The following is a 21,822-nucleotide window of genomic DNA, read 5'->3' as shown; positions in this document are numbered from 1 at the left end:
TTGTAATTCCATCGCAAAAGTCGAATCGATAAATCTACCATAACACTTTAATATTAATAATCTATGGGATTAGAGCAAAAGTTGTGTGATAATTTAAAAAAATAATTCTATTTGTATAGTTGCTTTTTGTAACACGCATATCAAATAGACATAACGTATTTTGTGATCAGTATTGCATCAGTAACTTTTCCACGGTAAAACTCGAACGAAAAGTTTCTATTCGATCGACGGGAATAATATACATATATCTGTATATCACAAAATTTACAGCTACAGTTACGTCAGCTAATTGTACTATTATTTAATCAATTATTATCATATCAATAATTTTTAAAATAAAACAATAAACTTTTTATTTATCTTGTATTAAAAAATATTATCTTTTAATTATATTATCTTCAAAAATCAAAAAACATTTTTTAATTATATTATCTTATATTAGATTATTAATATTAATATTATATATTAAAAATATAGCTCACAAAGAGAATTAAGTTGTTATTGCATAAAGATCGTATCTTGCAAAATTTATTATTTTGCATATTTTTCCATTTATTACTTGTATATTTTACAGTTCGTCAATATCGTTTGAATTAATAACAATATAAAGCTGGTTCTCTTCTAAAAGTATCAACAGATTTTTGCAACACATTTTTATATTTCGTAGAATCGAGAGAGAAAGAGAGAGATCAAATTGATCTAAAATTAAATTTATTTAAATTAATTTAATATTTAAGAGATACTCGTTATCTCTGAAAGTCTCAATATCAAAGTTCTCATAGGATCAAGATTGCGATTTTCTGAAGTTAAGAGATAGTTTCATTCAAATATAAGTTGATATCTAAAAATCTAATCAAACTGGTTTCTTTTAGAATACGGAAACGTTCTCGCAGCTATTTGCTAGAGAGTATTTCCGATTCAAATGACAACAAAGATGTAACAATCTTTTCCGAGCCATCTATGTTTGATCGCGCAAAGCGCTTTCCAAAGATTACTTCTAAAGATTTGTATTATTGATTGATTATTTATTAAGGAGATATATTGCATTTCTTTAAAAATAATAACAAAAGTGTAATTTCATAGATTATTATATTGTCTTTTTCTAATATCTCTGTTCTAAATCTAAATACAATTTTTTAAAAACTATTTACATAATTTTAATATATTTGCATTAAATTTTATAAAAAAATTCTTATTGCAACACTTATTGATATAACGAAAAAGAAACATTACTAGCCAAATAAAATTTTTTTACGTATATTAAAAAACACTCTAAAGCACAATTTTAATCAATCTATCTGTTTGAAAGTTATTCGTCTAAAACTCTGCAATAAAATATGATATGTAGCTATGACATATAAATCTCTCTTAGAAATACATTATTTTTAAAATTAAATAATTTTTGTTAAATATTGTACAATCACATATTTGTTCAGGTTGAAGGATTTATTAAACGCACATACTTATGTGATAGTAACAGTTGAAAATTACATCGCACCAATTACTTCTATGTAATACTCGTTCAATTCCAAGCAATGCGATCTTAATTAGAAGGTTGTTGCATAACAAGAAAAAAATGTCGAAACGGAGTAGACTAACATAGCATGTTTCTATGAGCTTGAAAGAAATTTCTTAAATAATCTTTTCATTCTTTTGTTTTTTCACAATATCTTATTAGAATCGTGTGCATATTAAAGTTTATATATAAAGTGAATTGTTTCTATGATAAATACATACACATATCATAAAACAGTTTATTGGCTTTTGTATAATATAGCCGGGCGTTTTTATAGACGTAATAAATTTCCGAAAGTTGAAGTCACAGTACTACAAGCATCGCCCTATACATTTTACGACATGGCGGCATGTTTTAATGATTGCGTGCAATATCGATATAAAAATATATATACCGTATTGCAGCTACAGAAATTTTCAGGCGGCTGAAGAAAAATATGCAATATTGAAAAAATTCTATCAGAATATAATATCCTCCGAACTGTGCAATTTTTTTTACCTAAAATTATTTTGCTATTAATAAAACGAAATAGATCGTCCCAATAAACCTGTCTAATATTTATCTTCTCTTTTACAGATCGTCGTTGCAAGTGTAAAAATCACCGTACATGGATTTCTTGACGAAAATATTCAACGAAAAGAAGATGAAGAGGGAAGAGAGGACTAATTAATGCGCTTTTACCTTCGTCCCGATCCAGACATCACGCGATCGTAAAGAGCCTAGTGTGATTCAGTGGCTAATTACCGATTCATAGTCACGTCGTAGGAAAGAGCGCCTGTAACATACCGTTAAGAAGGTTTTCGGAGCGCGTAGTATATAGTATACTTTCATTACTTAACCGTATTAGGAAATCCGCGTTTTGATCGTTTCGTCCTGGCCTCTCCGCCTCGCTCTCTGTCAGTCTGATTAATCGCGAGGAAATTGAAAAACCGTGGAGCAGCACATAATTTTAACGCGGCGAATGCCAGGCGCGTGAGTAAAATTCGCAGATAATTGCTCTATTCCAGTTATATCACCAGGCGAGTCTCAATACGTGAATCAATGCATCGGTATACTAACAATAAGTCTTTTCTGATAAGCAAGTATATATTTCGAAAGAGAATATGCGAGGAATGTTAGTTTAACTGTCGACATGTAGAAATTTATTGCACCATCCATCGTTAATCCTTTCGGATATATTATTTTAATTGGTACAGTAGTGATTATACTTCATCAGTTACGTGTATTCAGCATCTCAATGTTTTATCTTTTGGATCCACAAAATTTAATCCTTATCTTTAGTCATCCTCAATACTTAAGGTAAGCTTGAAACCAGATGAATACATTAAATACGTGTGATTACACATATCTCTTAATCTTTTTTGATCTTCCAAGCTTGATCGCGTCTCACGATGAATTATTAATCAACGCTTCTGGATGCGAAATTACATTAATATACACGTCCAGGATTTATGCGCGTAAATATAATAGAAACGCCAAGTTCCGACTTTCTCGCAGATGAAGCTCGTTATACAATTCCGGTTCCCATCCGGATAAATCATGAAAAAAAAAAAAAAAAAACGAGGCGAATCCGAAATCGTCCTCTCCTTCAGCTCATTAGACGCGCTTGTTGTAAAATAAATTCTCGAGCATTCAAGTACACAACGCGCACATTTAACGATCACGGAATATGACCGGGAATGGCGGCTATCTCTTCGTTCATTTCCCATTTTCGACTATATGTCGAGCTAACAACGTGCATCTATGTGCGATATATGTAGATATGACGTTAAATAATACCTATACTCGCTATGCATATTTGCTTATCGTGTTCCCACCTCTTATTAGGCTTATATATCTTGCACTTTCTCAAAAATTTCTTCATTAAAAGGAGCGTAGTAGTACAACGTTCATTCCGCGCAATAAATTACGCAAGTCACGTAAATTTTACAACGCGTGCGCGTGCGTTATATAGGTACACATAATAGTACTTGGATAATTATTACATTACGTTCTTATATTACGAGCGTTACAATTACCTCCTCGTTACAATTGATTTCTTTTTAAGTTTCTTTGCCATTTATTCGTTTCTAAAAAAAAAACAAAAAAAAAACAATGTAACAAAGTTACGATATATTATCCTTCGTATCCGCGATTTTGCACAATTCAAGTGCAATTCGCGCACCGCCGTTCGATTTTTATCGCCTCGCCCGCTTGCTCTCGCGTTCTCGATTTTTTTCTAGTTTTTTTTTTCTATTTTCACATATCAGTTAACTCGTGCCGCGCGCACAGATACGCTACAATTCTCTCGCATATATCCGCTCACATATTAATGAGCCCGGCGGGGCGACTTGCTTCGTGAGCAGGCGAGCGTAAATGTTGAATAATAACTACATTCCGGACGACCGGTCGGTCGGTCGGTCGTCGTTTACGTATCCCGCGTATTGTACATATATGTACGCGTGTGACAACGCATATAGCGTGTTGCGTATACGGTGTATGTATATATATTACCGTAGCGAATAACCGAGAAGGATCCACTAGTCCCGCGGACCGCGACGACGATGAATTCTCGCGTTGAACTCTAGCTTCCGGTTTGTACGCGAAGCCAGAGTTTAATCTTTTTGCTAATGAATGGATACCCGAGTATCCGAAGCAACTCGACCCTTCTGTCAATGAACGGGTATCCGAAGCAACTTAGCCCTTCTGTGAATGAATGAGTACAGTGAAAAAAAATTGTTAACTTGACTAAACCGTTCAACTAAATAATATTTTGTTAACTGAACATATAAAAATATTTTAATTAAATACATATTAAATCTAACAAAACGTGTACTTGACTTAAATACTAATATATGTTCAATTAACAAAATAGTAATTTAGTTGAACGGTTTAGTCAAGTTGACAAATTTTTTTTTCAGTGTACCTGGGTGTATCCGAAGTAACTTTAAATATTAAAAATGTGTGTTGCAAGGAAAAAAATATAAAAAGGCTTTTTTATTTGGAAATCTCCTAAAAATATAACGAGAAAGAATGTTTGATACTTAGTAGCTGCTATAAATAAAAATTGTAACAGCACAATGTATCAAAAACACAATCGGGTACCAAGCTACATTGATAGAAATGTGATAATAAATTATGCATCGACAGAAGGGTTGCAGCCTCGTATTAGGATACATAAGAGAAGTGTCCTATCAATTTGGAATATCGCTAATTATTGATAATTATTGGATTGACTTATAAATAAATTTCGTTTTACTTAACAAACTGAATTTGGATATTTAAAAAACAATAAATAATATAAATATTAAAAATTACAAACTTAAATTGTAAACGCTACATTCTTAGCTACTTGAAAAAAAATATTTAAAATAGATATTAGATAGACACTTAAAATAATTAGATATATTAGATACATACTTAATATAAATAAAATAATTAGATAGCATAGGTAACACTTTCTCCAGAAGATATAGGTGATTCATTCATCATCTATAGTGGAATTTATTTATGACTCCACTTAATAACTCTCTCCAGAGTTTAAGAGACGTTCCTTGAATTAATCTTTCTTTATATGCATTTTATGCGTAAAAGTTTGAATCGTAAAAATTGTCATAAACAGATGTGATTTAATCGACTTTGATCGCCAATCCTTGTAATTGATACGTCTAAAGATATTGAGGATACTTCCTAAAAGTTGTCGATAGTTTTCTCGCTGCTTCTCGATCTCTTATACACGTCATAAAAACCGCTTTATAGCGCAGCTTTTCTCTTAGCTTAGGAAAGGGCACGCGGTGTCGCCGATATCCGAGAGCAGGGTTAACAAAGACGTCTGAATTTCATCCCTCGGACGTCTCCAGACACTTTTATCCGCTTCGTGTCGGAGATAAGACTCGTGGTGCACGAAGCGGAAGTCGTTTTTCGGGACAACGAGGTGAAATACAGTGGAAACTGATAAATTTCGAGGGCACTCGGTGCACTTGCTGGCAGCTTTTATCGATCAATATGGAGATCATTTCGCGGCGCAAATAATCTCCGTCGTATTCCATCTCATGAGAGATGTTCGGCTAATGAATATCCTATAACTCAAGACAATCTGTGTAACGAAAAATTTTGTAACAATCATTTTCGATCTTCGCGACTTTTCACGTTAAGGTTTCACACGGAGAAAATATCTAATTTAATTTAATAAAAAACGCGCGTTTTATATCTAGATATGTATACATAAGAGTTTTCATTATTTTTTGAAGAGAAAATTGAAACAGAAAAAAAATAGAGAAAAGATCATTCTTGACGCAAAACTTTTCATGAATCACGTGATATTGCATAACAGGAATAAAATAAATTTTTCTCGATAAATGCTATAAAATAAATAATATAAAATATCATACAATATATACATAAATAAATGAAAATATAAAAATACTAAAAATATGAAAATATAAGTATAAAAATAAAAAAATAAAGGTATAAAAATATAAAAAATATGAAAATAAAAATATAAAAATTGATAGATACTATAAAAGTACCTTAAATTTTAGCGCAGTATACATTTATGTTTATTACTAAATCGGGACACATTATGTGAGAATCCCTTTTGTGTCCACTTTCTCGCACATTTGTTCCAGATATATTCCATGGTTTCATATGCAATTTTCTCCGTAACAAAATCGCATAAGGAAATAACCGGTAATCAACTGATTTTGCATCAGCTTTATGGTCCGAAACGGCCCTCTTACTGTGTCATTAAAATCGCCTACCATTTCCGGCGCTAAATAATGCATATTTCGAGTTACTGTAACATTACATCGGTTCACCGACTTACGCATGTTAAAAAGTCGTACCGTCACACTTACAGATATAATCAGCAATGAATAGAAGATGATGAATGGAGCAAAAATTTTTCTAGCTTAACAGCTCCATAATTTAATTCCATTTGATAATGAAAACTTTGTCCGAGATGAATTCACTACATAAAACACACCTTGAGACTATTCCTGACATTATTAAAAACAGAATATATACTTAAAATCATTACATTCCCATGTAAACTTTTCCATAGAATAGTGTTTGTTACTTTCGTACAGATATAGAAATGTGTTCATATTAACATAAATATATTTAAAGAAGAGATACGCCTAATATCGACAAAATCGAGGGACAAAAGTGATAATGACAGATAGACTATGTAAAAGCACATGAAATTTGAGTTCATATGTCTTGTAATAATTATTCCGACTAGAATCCTTTAATGACCGGACGATTACGAGCTACATATAAAATCCGAAGGAAAAAGCTGTTTCGTTCTAAACGCTCGTACGAGACACTCACTTCCATCGAAGCGTTCGTTTTACTGACGTAACCGCGACGCTTTAAAGTACCGCGAAACTTTCCCGGCATGCAGAAACTTTTGTGTGACGCGCGATGCGTTCGAGTTGTCGCCAATTTGCGAAAACTGTGCGACTGTGCAAGAACGCTTTGTCGTACGTCGTGTTATCGTATTACCGTTTTACGAAACTCGCGGAAGTTTCAGAATCGGAAATCACGTAACGGGAAAGCGTTTTTTTTTTTCATTACTATTCGAATTTTTCGTAATTCCATAAAATGGAATTACGAAAATATTATTAGAAATAATAAATAATGAATTATATTAATTATATTAATATTACAATTATATTAATTACCGATTTCCTTCTTTCGACTGCAATCATATGTTTAAAAAAAAATTTTTTTAATATACATATATTAAAGAAGTATTTAGTATAAAAAAATTTAAATTAAAAATTTAAATTAAAAAAAAATTAATATTATTAAAAAAATATGAAGGATGAAAAACAAGAAATGGTCGCAGTTTATTTGTGAAATTTAATGTCTTTCTCCTGGCATTTTTCTGTCGAAATAACGTTATCAGAGATATCACGTCGCAAAACGCAAAACCATCCGTAGCTGTTTTTCTCTTTTTCTCTCTTTCTCTTCGTAATAATAATAATACTTTCCACCGTAATGTATGTCGACTGATAATGCATGTACTTGTGCGTTCACGAGAGCGGCAATTGTACCGCCAAATCCACGGCATCTTTCATTTCCCGCTTCCTTCGTCGAACGTTGACAAAATCCCGGCGTTATATCCCCAGAGTAGGACAATCTCTTACGCTTTAACGGCCCATAAAGACCGTCGGAAATTGTCCATTCCGTCGCTTCTCCGTCCGATATATATATATATCCTTCGTCGAAGGAAAAAAGAAGAAACCGGTGGATCGTCGCGATTTGCGAAAGCACGATCAAAACCGACGATTAGTTAAGGCAAACGTCGCCATTTTGTCGCAATCTCGCGAAATACGAAGATACCGCCGGATTTTCGCCGACGAAAAAGCGACCAATTTCTCCTTCGACTTGCAATCAAACTACAGTTTCCGCAGTTGATATTAATTAATCGATCCTCTATTCGTGATCGACAAAGTTCGCAATTTTGACAGATATGTATGTATATATCTATTCAATGTCGATTCACTGTAGAACAATTATCTAACTTTAACGATGTCCCTATCGTTACGTGTATGTATGTTTTGACATATTTGATATTTGTTACGCAAAAATACGTAACGATAGCAACATCGTCGTTAAAAGTTAAAGAATCTATTTACTGGTACCGATATTTTAGAATCGAGTCTATTTTTCTGTTTTCGAATCGAATTCGGGGCATCAGTGATTTTTCTCTCCAGGAGAGAAAACATAATTAGTTGCCTAAAAATTTTTGATTTCGAGCGAAAAGTGTATTAAAGCAAACTCGGCTCTCGGAGATTAAGCGAAAAGTAAGTTCTGTTTTTATCTTCCTTAGTTTGCCGCTTAATGCAATTTATAGTAAAGCAGAAAGAATCCATCCTTATAAGGATGCTTTATTTAAAAAAATTTTTTTTTTAATGTAATTCTCCTTCACACACGATTAGATTAGATGATAAACTATAATATATTATTGAGGAGAAAAATAAGTTTTGAAATTTCCAAGAGAGTTCACCCCCAACATTTTGGCCATTTAAAAAACTTTTCTTCGAAAACATGCTATTCATTGAGTTCTCTAAACTTTTTATCTCTCTCGATAGGATTATAACATTATTCTTCGGGATTAACGTTGTATCTCTGGTTATTACAGTTTCCAGCGTTTTAGTAGTCCTGAAATCTTCCACCTCCCTCCTTTCTCCATCGCACTGTATACGCTCGATGAGCTTAAAGGATTTTATCGGCTAGATTTCAGGATTTCGCTTGTGAAAATTCCGATTTACCTTTCCACATTGTTTGCAATAAACCACAGCAACGAGTAACAAAGTAGTATACCACTTTAATAATTCGCTTGCCGTCTCAATCTAGAGAAAATATATAACTTACGAGTTGTTTTCTATTTGTATGTAATAAAATAAAAATGATAATTTATTTTATTTAGAATATTTTTTATTCGACGTAATTCTACATAAAGAAAAAAATCATTTTAATAACGTAAATTATTCCAACGTATTAGCGAATCCTGCATCAAATAATTAGATAATTTATACTAATTTAGTCACCCATTAATTATATGTATATATGAATTTATATAACTTTGTAATATATTTCTAGGTATGAATAAAATTCACGATTCAAGATTACAAACCGTAAAATTTAATTTTAAGCTTTCGCTTATTGCTATTTTTATAAGAGTTGTGCTTTCTGAAATATGCAATAACTGTAATAATGTAGAGATGCAAAAAGTTATACGATTTGTTAACTAGTGTTTTGAGTTACAAAATTGGGGGATTATAAGCTAAAGAACACTCTACTCTCTCTCTCTCGAAGGAGAATCTAATCCTGGCCTTGATAAATATTGTCATTAATAGTCGGTATTTAAACTTTAATTTTAAAAGTTTTCTTCAAGCAATTCAATAAATATAATATATAAAATATAAATATGTATAAAAATATAATAATATATAAAATTCAAATTGCTTTGAATATTATTCAAAAAATATTATTAAAAGTCTTTAAAAAATTATTAAAAGTCCAATAAAAAATCTTGATATTTTAAAAGTTTAAATATATGTTTAGAAAAATCTGCTTTTATATTTACATGTGTATACATATGAATATTGGATACTTTGATATAATCTTTAAAATTTTTGAACATAAAATTATTATTTAGATTTAGTGAACAAAACATAAAGTAAAAAAAATTAATTGAAATAAAATGCAAAGACAAAACATTTAAATTAATCAAGACTGTAAAAAATGTTTCTGCATTTGAGAAAGAATCTTTTATTTTTCTTTATAAAACGTGTAAAAAATATAGTTAAAAATCTAATATATATCAATTAATAACAAATTCTTTTTTCTTGTTGGAAAACGATCTCTGAGCAAAGATCGATAGATTGAGACAAATTTTAGCGAATGCTAGAAACGGTAAGATCTAGAAATTAAATGCAGATACTTCTCTCTCTCAAGAGAGAGACGATCTCCGAGAGAAACTTGATAAAATCAAGTGACAACCCTAGCCTCGATACATAATATGTAGTCGATAGTAAACGTGCGGCAATCGAAATCGAGGTTTTCATCAGCCGTTTTCCTTTTCACGGCAAAAGTTATAGCGCGCGGTTCTCGCAGTTGCAACCGAGCGAGCCGATCGCGAGACCAATCTCCTCGATAATTCGATCGGCGGAATATAGACTTGCTCGCTCGCTCGTTCTCTCGCTCGTTCACCGCGAGTACTTTTTGCCCGATCCGAAGGCATTGTGAGCCAGTTGCTCTTGCGCAATGATAGCTCGCTCTTACCCGCCTCGCTCCCGATAAGTTCATGCTCTAGAATCCAGGCCGAAGGCGTTACCGCGTATAAGTCTTATAAGACTGACGGCTAGGTGTCTTCGGGAGAGTAGAGCGCGAGAATCGTCGTATTTGCACACGACCGGAAGCTGGATGACTTCGCGCGTCACCGGCGAATGTAAATATCGCGGCTGGGACGTATATACGTCAGGGCTGCAACGTGAGCAAACATAACGAGAAACGTCTACGGAAGAGGCGTTTACACGCCAGAAATCGCGGTGGTGTACGAATAACACGCATCAGACCGTGCATGAAAAGTACGTCGGGGACGTTGATATGAAATTTAACCCGAATCAGTCCGCGTTTGCCGAGTTATTATTAGATACACTCTGACGGAGATACGCGCGAGAAGAGAAGAAATATATATTTATATATGAGAGTATTTCCATCTCGTCGACTTTATTTACTGTAAATTTGTAGACAGAAAAATAACATAGCGCGTGAAATCAGGAAAATGTTACATTTTTATAATGAATAAAAATGCTATAAAAATGTAGTCTCTATGCAAGAACATGATAAGAATTTATTTGTAGTTAAAAAATAGTTTTAAGCATTTGGATAGAAAAGATAAGCATCTTAAGTATTTTTATTGACAGCTTAGAAATTTTTGAGAGATTTATCAATTATTATGGAATTCTCGAAATCAAAAAATATTCTTGAATACAGATTTTATCCAGTAATGTATTCAGTTTTATTCTTCAATATTTATATTATTTATTTCTTAATATACTATGAATCTATCAATCAGTTCAATCTTGACTTCATAATCTTTTGATTTTTTGGCTTCTTGGAAATCCTTAAAAATTCGCAATTCACGTTTGGGTATAAATTAAGAGCTGTAATACTTCAAACTGCATTTGAAATTTAAATTCCCCATTTATTTTGCGTAGAAATTATTCCACTATTCGACAAATGCTGCAAAGCAGTAGTACAGTAAAATACTTTGCCAATGGGATCATTAATTATTTCGTTACCGATATACGAGACGTTAATAACTTATCGCAGAAACATAGGTGTTACTCTTCGATTCCATTAGCTTCAATAGTTTACACGGAGCTTTTCGAAATAATATTGAAATATGAACTGTAATCTGATAAAACTATGAATTAGCGAACTTCGTTAGAAAACGTAATGTTACGAGTCGTATATTATCTGAAAGTGTAATGCGATCTATGACAGAAATGAGTATCGATTTTATGATATATGAGATGGTCAGTAGAATCAGTTTGACTCTCTCATTTTTTCATTTAATAGCAGAATCGAACTATAAAATACACAAAACTCGATGAAATTTATAAACTCTCATAAATTTCCGTGAAACGCAACAGTTCCGATAAATTGTCGTTAATTAATGCACACGATCGATTTTCAAACAAGTGCTTCGCAAAATTATACTTCAACCGAGAAAGTTGTTAGCGTTGCAATTTGGGAGCAATTTCACGGTTTCACCGGAACATATGATTTGTTCACAATGCGGTGCATAATATGCCTAGTTGGAAATTATTCTTCGGAAATAATGATTACAAATAAGAATTAGGAAGAAAGCAAATAAACATTCATCATGATACATGTTTTTATAATTGAGAAAAATATCTTTCGATCTAAAAGAAATGTTTACGGAAGACACAACTCTTTTTCTATTATCAGTACAAACATTCATTATGTGCATGCCGATTATATATTTCAGGAGTTTTATTATTTCAATTATTAATTATTTTATATTTAAATATCTTAAATATCAGAAAAATTATTAAAATGTTAATTTTAAATTAATTAATAAAACATACATTTTAATTAATTATTTTAATTAAAATAAACACAAAGACAATAAAATATTAATAATATAAAAAATATATAAAAAATATATAAAAGCAATTGTTATATACCTACCTAATTCAAACTATATGTATAATTTGTATTTAACAATAATCACATAGTAGATATACTGTTTCTTGTTCCACCCGGCAAAAGCAACACACCCTGAACAGACTTAGTAATCGCGTGTTTGTCAACGAAAGCGACATGCAATGATAGATCTTTATCCGTCGAAAGGTGAAACAATTTAAACCTTAAATTATTTCTCGCTATAAATACATTTTAGACGTTTGTACTCTTTTTATCAGAGATTCATCATACATTATATAAAAAATATCTGCAAAAATTTCTAAAAATAATTATAAAGAAACGCATTTGCAATAATATATATTGGTTTTTGTATAACTCAGATATTATCGAATAAAATCGAGTTGAAAATCGTTCGGTTGCGAAACGTCATATTTAAGAATCGAAAGTCCCATTGCATGTTTCCCGAAAGACGGAGCAAAAGCTTCATGCATGCATGCGCGTTCTTTTGCGCCACGAGGCTGCGCTTAATAAAAAAAAAAATCCGCTTTCTCTGGCGCGAGGAAACGATGATATATCGCTGATCACGTCCGCGATTTCCCGAAGCAAAGTGAGGCGTTTCGATATCGCGAACGCGCATCTCCTTCGATGTTGATCGTTAATTGCCATGGATTTTAGACTTCTCTCTTGCAGTCATCCGTCGAGCATGCATGCGTGCGATTAGGTGCGAAGGAGAATCCGTGGAATGCGCGTTACATTCATTACAGTCCGCGCGCGAGAGTCATCAGTGAATGTGGAAACTGCGCTCGTAAATCCTTCCGAAGCGCTACGTTAGTTAGTACGCATGCCGATAGTGATAGAACCGATACCAATCAACGATATCGATATCTCACGCACTTGCATCGAATTGCTCGTCGTTGACTATCAAAACGACTATTAAAACGCGCTAATCTAATGCAAATTTCCTTGGCGTGTTTTCTAAAATATTTCCAATTTTTTTATATTAAATTAATTGTGAAAAATTAATCATGAAAAAGCTATAATCAATATTTTTTTTAATTTGGGGATGAATTATCTTTTATTGCTTTTATTATGTCGAGTCTCTAATATCAGGATTGTATGTAATTATATATACATCTCCTAGATAAAAATTATTTTTATTAAATAAAGCTATTTCAAGATTGTATATTATTATCGATTAAGATTGATACTATTTTATATTGATTTTTCATTCTTATATTAAAACATGTAATAACATGTTAAGTAATTACCGCTTCTATCGACATATATTTTTCGCAAAATTTATGCAATTGTTCAATCTTCTGGAAGTATCAATTATTGTAGTAAATAAAATGTGAAAAATTAAAACATACTTTTTCTGACTTCCTTCTAATTCTCTTATTTATAGTAAAACCTAAGTTTTCAAATGTGATTAGAACTAGATATAATTACTAAATATAATTACCACTACCTTACATTATCATGTAATTATCATAATTTTTATTCTCGTATATAATTACTATGTAATTACATAATTATTACATAACTACATTACTATATAATTCAACATTTTAATTTGTGTAATAAAAATGTATAAATATTATTCATTTTGTTATTAATTTTGCACACGTATTGTAGTGCGAGAAATAAACACTTCTCTTCTCCTCGATAGCATCGAATAATTACTATTACTTTTTGCTTCAGCTATTAAAAATTCTTAAATAATAATTTTTATTTAGTTCCATCACACTACTTATTCGAATATATAAATGTGCAGTTTTTCGAAGTATAACTTTCCAGAAGAAACAAACCTCATTTCATCGATTAATATATGTGTAAATTTTTGCATTAATTCTTTGTTTCCCATATAAAGATTTTATGTTATTGCATTCTTATAACCTCCATTAAGTGGTTTTAATTACATAGAAAATTAATCTGGAATATTTGCTAAAGTAATAATATATTCAGCGACTTTATTTATTCATCAACGTTAAATAATGCAAGCGTTAAAAAGTCTGGTGGAGAATGTATGTCGAACTGGAGCTTACAGATAATTATACTAAACGATCTAACAATTTATCAGAAATCAGACCAAGCTTGTTCAAATGAGAAATGGAGTTTAAATGCACGTCCAATCTCACGACAGAGAGAATATCTAACATGTTCTTCAAATGACTCCCGGAATTAACACCGGCGATTTCCTACGAGATTACATCGAGGATCCGTCTAGCTCCTCCCTGACGTGATCTAGGAATTGTTGATATCGCTCCGTCGTACTTAATGAAAATAATCCTTATCCAGCTGATTATATATATAATTATACATCGGTATAATTATCGACATTGCTCTTAATATGAATAAAAATGAAATAAAGAGATAATCCACGATAGAAAGTATTGTGTGTGACCGTAGTTTTAATTCTAAAAACAATTATAATTAAATTCAATTAATTATACTTACCTGTAAAGAAATTAGAGATATTTCGAAGCAAATCAAGATCTGCGTATCTAAAATTTCGACGGCGAGAAATCCATCTGAAGAGTGGGTTGCAACAACAACAGATTATGATCGATGAAAACAAGTGAGTAGGTCAAGATAAGTTGCATAAAAATGATAAACCGCGATATAGAATCCTGATGCAAGTTTCTATGATTGAATCGCAGTGTTGTAACGGATAATACAATATACGTAACCAAGCAATATTTAACAAATACGGTGATCGATACTTGCGATACATCCATTGGGAAAAATATAGAAGATTGCGAGTGGTATTCGATCAAAAAAACAACATAATCTTTTCTCTTCAAAAATATTTACATTTATACATATGTGTGTTTGCTTTATTTTAAATAAAAATTAACGCTAAATTGACGCTTGTAAAAAAAAAAAGAAGTTACTGACGTAAGCGTCTTTTCTCGTTTTTGTTTACTAATTGTTAATCTTTAACTTAAAATAATTGTTATCTATTAAAACATAAATAGTGTATGTATATAATTATGTGCAATATTATAATATTTATATAATTTCAAATGTATATAATATATTTTATATTATAATATATATATGATATATAATATGTAATAAAATATATATTTAATATTACATAACATATATGTATTATAATATAATATTATGTATATATAATATATTACACACATTATATAATATCTAAAGTGCCCCAGAGTTGGTGCACATTTGCTAATGGTAGATTCTTAAGATTATTTGTGGAGACGAAAAAAATCCTTATACCAAAATATCAAGGCTATAATAATTGTTAAATGAGAAACGTTTAAAATTAACCAATTATTTCTTTAACTTTAACTTGTTGGCTCGGATATATCACGTTTTAAAACTATTTTTCCCCGCTCTGATATGTAATTTATTATCATTATTATTTTCGGATTAAGAACGTGCAATAATGCACCAAATCGCTAAATAAAAATAAATTAAGTAATGGAAAGTCATATATTTAATAATCAATCAGAAACGTGAAAAACAGAGTATATTTGGCATGATATTATTCTATAAAGCATTAAGTATTTGTCATAAGGTATGTATTTCGGGGCAATAATAAAGCAGTACCTACCTTGGCATTTGTTCTACATAATATTTTTCAAAACGCAATTATTTTTTAGAAACAATTAATGATTATTAGCCTGTACTATTAATTAACTCTGTGTGTATGTGTGTGTGCGTATGTGTGATTAAATATTCATAAACATATTCAGGCGAGGCAATTATTTAACGAAACAAATATTTCGCGCAATATATTCATATTTGAAATCGAAGCGAAATAAAGAATGAGAATTATAAATTACCGTTCTGCGTTGTGTAATATATTTACAAACAATGTAATTATTTCCTTAATATGTATACTATGTATTTTTGATGTATTCGCGCTTAATATTTGACCGAGTGATCCAAATAACGGAAAGTTGTAATATATTGCTCGTTTATTATTAAATAAATTTGTTACATATTGAAGAAAATATACACATTCAGCATTTATATTACATAATGTTGCCATGCGATATATTCAATAATTTATTTTTTAATTAAGAAAAGTATTTTATACCGTCAAAACTGAACTCTGTGATTCGTCATTCGATCTCAATAGATATATTGAATGGATATACTAATATAAAGTTTATTATGAAAGGAAAGCACACAATTCAAATAGGTTTTTAAAGGTTTATAAAACTTATTTTGTTGATGTTTGTTTTTGTACTTATGCTGTGTCCAATATCAATGAAATACCAAAATATCTCATCGAGATATTGCTGTGTAAAGCTCAATGAAGGCATACTTTGCTTTGGTTCATGTACATAGCATATATTTTTTTAAAGGCTGCGCACAATAAAAGAAATAAAGAACAGAAAACAGGAAGAAGGAATAAAAAACAATTCAATATGAAACATATAAAATATTATATAATTCAGTAACGCAAAATAAAGGAACAGAGAAATAGTGCTAAGGTGAAGTGATGAAATTTCTTAATTACGTTACTAAATTACATTTTATATGTTTTATATTAAACTGTTCCTTATTTCCTGTTCCTATTCTTTTTTGTTCTCTATTCCTTTTCTAATATTGTTTTTATTCCTTTTATTGTGCGCAGCCTCTATATTTGTATATTTTAATATATAAGAGAAATAATCGCCAGAAAGTTTTAATCATGTTCATAATAAATAAATGTATGTAAATGTGTGAATGTATGTAATGAGTGTAAATGTACATGAACCAAAAAAACGAGAATTTTTAATATTTTTATTTGCTTGGCATATTTTTAACTTTTTAAAGAAAATTATGAAATTCATTTTAATGAAGAAGATAACATATAATTCCTTAACTTTTTTTTCTGAATTGCGCTCTAGTTAATTTTTGGTGATTATAATCTACACATACAGATAATGTTATATATATGTATATACATGCAATACACTCACCGATACGATGTGCAACAGCGGAGCTCTGTAGTACAAAGCGTTGATCTATAACATATAAAAAACACAAATTATACGTATAAAAAATAGTTTTCAAAATAATTAATATTTGAAAAAGTCAATAATGCAAAAATAAATTTTTATTTGTATAGTAAAATATATTTAATAAAAATTATTAAATTTTTAAATTATTTTTTTAGACCTAAAAAAATTTATATAAAATATAATAAAATTTAATTTTTAAAAAATAAGTTAAATAATTATAAATTGTATAAACAGTATTAATATTATATATATATATAATAAAATTTTTTATTATTAATGATCTAATTATAACAAAGTTTAATATAATCATTTTTTAAATTTTTCTGTAAATTACCTTAAATATTCATATTTATTTTTTTCTCAAATTATTTTTTTGTAACTTTATTTCAAATTTATTTTTAATATTAACTTATTTTAAAATTGATTTTAATAAAAATTTAAATAATAAATTTAATATAAATTTGTTTTAATTATTTCTGCTTACCGCATGGTTGCTTCGCCGATGCTCGATGCCTCCCCGGGCCTCCTCCTCCTCTCTTGTTCGTACTTTAGCGTCTTTTTGACACTTACACAGCACACGCTCGCGAAAATACGATCACGCGGGCGCATTAATCAGCAAAATAAATTAATCGCACGACAATTCGAACGACACTCCCGACGTTAACCGTACGCGACTCTATACGACATTTATTCCGATTTTAATCGCGCGATACTTTGTGCGAAACTCCCGACATTAATCGTACGTAACTTATTTTCATACTTGGGCACTCCCGCTTTTAATCGTACGTATATTCTATGCGCCTTTGTTAATTGTATGCGACGCATATTTGAGAGATGAGCACGCGACAATTATAATTAAACGAAGCTACGATTCACGCGGCGCGACGCACGAAATTTACGCGAGATGTCGCAGTGATGCCAACGTCACAAAATACGCGCGAAGCGCCAAGTCGCCGCGGTGATGCCAACTGTCTAATTAGAAATTGTCAGTCTTTCGCGATTAATCGATCATTGAAAAGATCGATTAACATAGACCGCTTTACTCGACGTGACAAGTGCGTGATGGATATCAGTATGTTCGTATATTACTATTAATTGACGATAAAGATTTATCATCACAATGCAATTTCGTGTCTATTATCACTAATTTAATAATCGATAAATGTAATAATCAATGCGAATTATATCTTGATACTAATCGCGATCGCGTTTAGAAAAGGAATTCGACAATACAAAGCGCTCCACATTAAAAGAAACATTTTTCTCTTGTTGATTAAAAAACTGTTCTGAAGTAAGAAGAAAATATTTCCTTCTTCTGATTGGTCGATCAAAATATTGTTCGAAGCACTTGGCACGTCGAGCGAAGCGCTCTATGTTAATCGATCTTTTCGATGATCGATTAATCGCGAAAGACTGATAGTTTCTAATTAGACAGTTGGCATCACCGCGGCGACTTGGCGCTTCGCGCGTATTTTGTGACAGTTGGCATCACTGCGACATCTCGAGTAAATTTCGTGCGTCGCGCCGAGTGAATCGTAGCTTCGTGTAATTATAATTGTCGCGTGCTCTTCTCTCAAATATGTGTCGCATACAATTAACAAAGACGCATAGAATGTACGTACGATTAAAAGCGGGAGTGCCCAAGTATGAAACTAAGTTACGTACGATTAATTGTCGGGAGTTCCGCACAAAGTATCGCGCGATTAAAATCGGAATAAATGTCGTATAGAGTCGCGTACGGTTAACGTCGGGAGTGTCGTTCAAGTTGTCGTGCGATTATTTTATTTTGCTGATTAATGCGCGCGCGTGATCGTATTTTCGCGAGCTGTGTAAGTGCCAAAAAGACGCTAAAGTACGAACAAGAGAGGAGGAGGAGGCCCGGGGAGGCATCGAGCATCGGCGAAGCAACCATGCGGTATATATATAAGCAGAAATAATTAAAATAAATTTATATTAAATTTATTATTTAAATATTTATTAATTTTAAAATAATTTAATATTAAGAATAAATTTGATATAAAGTTAAAAAAAAAAAAAAATTTGAGAAAAAAAATTAATATTTAAGGTAATTCACAGAAAAATAAAAAAAATGATTATATTAAACTTTGTTACAATTAGATAATTAACAATAAAAAATTGTATTATATATATGTATATAATTTTAATATTGTTTATACAATTTATAATTATTTAACTTACTTTTTAAAAATTAAATTTGATTATATTTTATATAACTTTAGATCTAAAAAATAATTAAAAAGTTTAATAATTTTTATTAAATATATTTTACGATACAAATTAAATTTAATTTCGCATTATTGAGTTTTTCAAATATTAATTATTTTAAAAACTATTTTGTATACATATATAATTTGTGTTTTTTATATGTTATAGATCAACGTTTTGTACCACAGAGCTCCGCTGTTGCAGATCGTATCGGTGAGTGTATTGCATGTATATACATATATATTACATTATCTGTATGTGTAGATTATAATCACCAAAAATTAATTAGAGCGCAATTCAGAAAAAAAAGTTAAGAAATTATATGCTAACTTTTTCATTAAAACAATGAATTACATAATTTTCTTTAAAAAAATAAGAAATATATGCCAAGCAAATAAAAGTATTAAAAATTCTCGTTTTTTGGTTCATGTACATTTACATATTATATACATGATTCAAACTTTCTGGCGATTATTTCTGTGTTATATATTATAATATACAAATATAGAGGGACTGCGCACAATAAAAAGAATAAGAAACAGGAAATAGAGAACAGAAAACAGGAACAGGAAATAGGAAACAGTTTAATATAAGACATATAAAATGTAATTTAACACAGAATAGAAAAATTTCATCACTTTACTTTAGTACTATTTCTCTGTTTCTCTATTCTGGGTTACTAAATTATATTTTATATATTTTATATGAACTGTTCCCTACTCCCTGTTCTAATTTTGTATTCTGTACTCCCTGTTCCTTATGTCTTTTATTGTGCACAGCCCCTTATTTGTTTTCTAGATAATTATATTTAAAAGTATAAGAAACAACAGAAAAACGTGATAATTTGTCTTTAGTAATTTCGATTATGACAGATAATATTTCAAAATCCATAAAAAAATGCGTTCAAAAATCTCAACAAATTTCTAATTTAGTAATAATCAAGTAAGAACAGCTTACTTAAAATTTTTTTGATTTGTCGAAACAACTTATTATCAGTATTCAAAGTATCAGGTAAGTTTAACTGTATAATTCTAGAATATTATCAAACTATTAGATGAATCAATGAATGATCACGTACATATATTTGTATATTTTATACGGGGGAGAAATTTTGTGAGGGGCCTATCTCATAACAGCAGCTCCCTTTATAGGTCGGTCGCGACATAATGAGCGAAATAAATTCACGTTGCACAAGTCGCGCAAGTCCCTATAAAGTAGCAGTATGTTTCGTCCGTTCAGAATTCTAGACGATAACGTTCTAATAAGTATAATAATTACGTCCCACGCAATCATTACGGCATTTATTTTTGCCCTGTGTCCTGTCTTTTTCATTCCTTGTCGCATAGAAATATAAAAAGAGTTAACGGCGATTATCCGACGTTTAATTAGAATTTAATTAACAACGTGAAAAAAATAGGCGTTTATGTATTCATTTCCCACGAAAATTTCCACGATTTTAACGGATGGCTCGCAGTGATCCACTTTGCGTAAAATCGAATTTAAACATGCGGTGTTTAATAAATTTTTTTTTACGATCTATATATAAGTTGCAGTTTTACATGTCAACCTGTTAATGGATAAGAAGTTCCTGTAGTAATAAACATATATAAATTCTCTCGCGCTCAACACAGGTGTTGATAAATTCTCGAAGGAATTATATCCAATGGTGTCGTATCCTGCGTCTAGTAGAAATTGATATACGTTACGAGTCTGCGGTCTCGCATGGCAACTTTATATGATGCTAAAACATACTTACACAACCATTACAAATATGAATGCCACCTTTCATAACTCGCTAAGTTATCCTGAAATTATCATGACGACTGAATACAAGACAAGGAACTGATATAGCTGAAATATTATCTCATAAAAGCACGAAAAGAGACAATTTTGCGGTTATTTTAATTATTACAGCCAAAACTGTAATTGTTGACAGTTTTATTAGTCCAATACACAATATATCGTCTCTTCTGCTTTGGCTTTATTACGGTTAGAATTATTTATTACTTTAATTAATTATAATATATTTAAATATATTTTATAATATATATACATATATAATATATTTAAATATATCTTATAATATATATACATATATAATATATTTAAATATATCTTATAATATATTTAAATTAGAAATTAAAAACTTAATAAAACTTTCTCTGAATGTGAAATTGAATTTGTATTTTAATTAATAATTAATTAATATATTGCCTTCTCTCTTTTTACATTTCATTTTAAATATAGTAAATTTTAAATAATAAATATTATATAATAAATTTTTAATAAAATATCTTATGTCATTAATATCATTTATGTAAGTATTAAAATCATTTATATAAGTTATAAAAAAAATAGGCGCATGATATATAACTTTAACACTTTTTCGTTTAGATTTGTAAACGCTGTAGTATATGATCGCTCTAA

At 30.4% G+C, this 21,822-nt stretch overlaps 1 protein-coding gene and 2 long non-coding RNA genes across 3 annotated transcripts in view; 2 read left to right on the top strand and 1 right to left on the bottom strand.

The window, feature by feature from the left end:
- Positions 1-3,497, top strand: part of LOC145944696 (uncharacterized) — a 216,568-nt gene extending 213,071 nt beyond the window's left edge. The window contains exon 8 of the long non-coding RNA XR_014426724.1: positions 2,093-3,497. This is a non-coding gene — a long non-coding RNA (uncharacterized LOC145944696). The remainder of the gene's footprint in view (positions 1-2,092) is intronic.
- Positions 1-21,822, bottom strand: part of LOC145944699 (uncharacterized) — a 261,286-nt gene that overhangs the window by 8,684 nt on the left and 230,780 nt on the right. The window lies entirely within an intron of this gene.
- LOC145944688 (glutamate receptor ionotropic, kainate 2) overlaps positions 19,564-21,822 on the top strand; it is a 200,961-nt gene continuing 198,702 nt past the window's right edge. The window contains exon 1 of the mRNA XM_083053214.1: positions 19,564-19,608. The gene's annotated coding sequence lies outside the window, so the exon portion shown is untranslated. The remainder of the gene's footprint in view (positions 19,609-21,822) is intronic.

The sequence above is a fragment of the Prenolepis imparis genome, unplaced genomic scaffold (genome assembly GCF_030444845.1).
Source record: "Prenolepis imparis isolate NDT839.2.m4 unplaced genomic scaffold, iyPreImpa1.0 SCAF_13, whole genome shotgun sequence".
In the NCBI taxonomy this organism is placed as follows: Eukaryota; Metazoa; Arthropoda; class Insecta; order Hymenoptera; family Formicidae; genus Prenolepis; species Prenolepis imparis.
The sequence above is the reverse complement of the archived record's forward strand: the minus strand, read 5'-3'. Positions and strand labels throughout refer to the sequence as shown.